Source organism: Arachis duranensis, chromosome 7, assembly GCF_000817695.3.
Source record: "Arachis duranensis cultivar V14167 chromosome 7, aradu.V14167.gnm2.J7QH, whole genome shotgun sequence".
NCBI classification, from domain to species: domain Eukaryota; kingdom Viridiplantae; phylum Streptophyta; class Magnoliopsida; order Fabales; family Fabaceae; genus Arachis; species Arachis duranensis.
Window position 1 is genome coordinate 16,447,221 of NC_029778.3, and position 1,060 is coordinate 16,448,280.

The window sequence follows — 1,060 nt, forward strand, 5'->3', positions numbered from 1 at the left end:
CCTCTTGAATCTCTCTTCCATTGGGTGCCCTCTTCACATATGACTGTGAGGACTTGGTCCAACCTTTGATCAAAGTTGACCCTTCTAGTGTAAGGATGTTCATCTCCTTGCATCATGGGCAATTTGAATGCCAACCTTACATTTTCCGGACTAAAAACCAAGTATTTCCCCCGAACCATAGTAAGCCAATTCTTAGGATCCGGGTTCATACCTTGATCATGGTTCTTGGTGATCCATGCATTGGCATAGAACTCTTGAACCATTAGGATTCCGACTTGTTGAATGGGGTTGGTAAGAACTTCCCAACCTCTTCTTCGGATCTCCGGATATTCACTCTTTTTGAGTGAAAAAGGGACCTCGGGGATCACCTTCTTCAAAGCCACAACTTCATAGAAGTGGTCTTGATGCACCCTTGAGATGAATCTCTCCATCTCCCATGACTCGGAGGTGGAAGCTTTTGCCTTCCCTTTCCTCTTTCTAGAGGTTTCTCCGGCCTTGGATGCCATAAATGGTTATGGAAAAACAAAAAGCAATGCTTTTACCACACCAAACTTAAAAGGTTTGCTCGTCCTCGAGCAAAAGAAGAAAGAAAAGAGTAGAAGAAGAAGAAATGAGGAAGAAGGGAGTGGCTTTGTGTTCGGCCAAAAAGGGGGAGAAGTGGTGTTTAGGTTGTGTGAAAATGAAGGAGTGAAGGAGGGTTTATATAGGAGTGGGGGAAGGGTAGGGTTCAGTTAAGTGAGGGTGGGTTTGGGTGGGAAAGTGGTTTGAATTTGAATGGTGAGGTAGGTGGGGTTTTATGAAGGATGGATGTGAGTGGTGAAGAGAAAGATGAGATTTGATAGGTGAAGGGTTTTGGGGGAAGAGGTGTTGAGGTAATTGGTGAATGGGTGAAGAAGAGAGAGAGAGAGTGGTAGGGTAGGTGGGGATCCTGTGGGGTCCACAGGTCCTGAGGTGTCAAGGAAAAGTCATCCATGCACCAAATGGCATGCAAAAATGCATTTTGAGCCAATTCTGGCGTTAAACGCCGGGCTGGTGCCCATTTCTGGCGTTTAACGCCAAG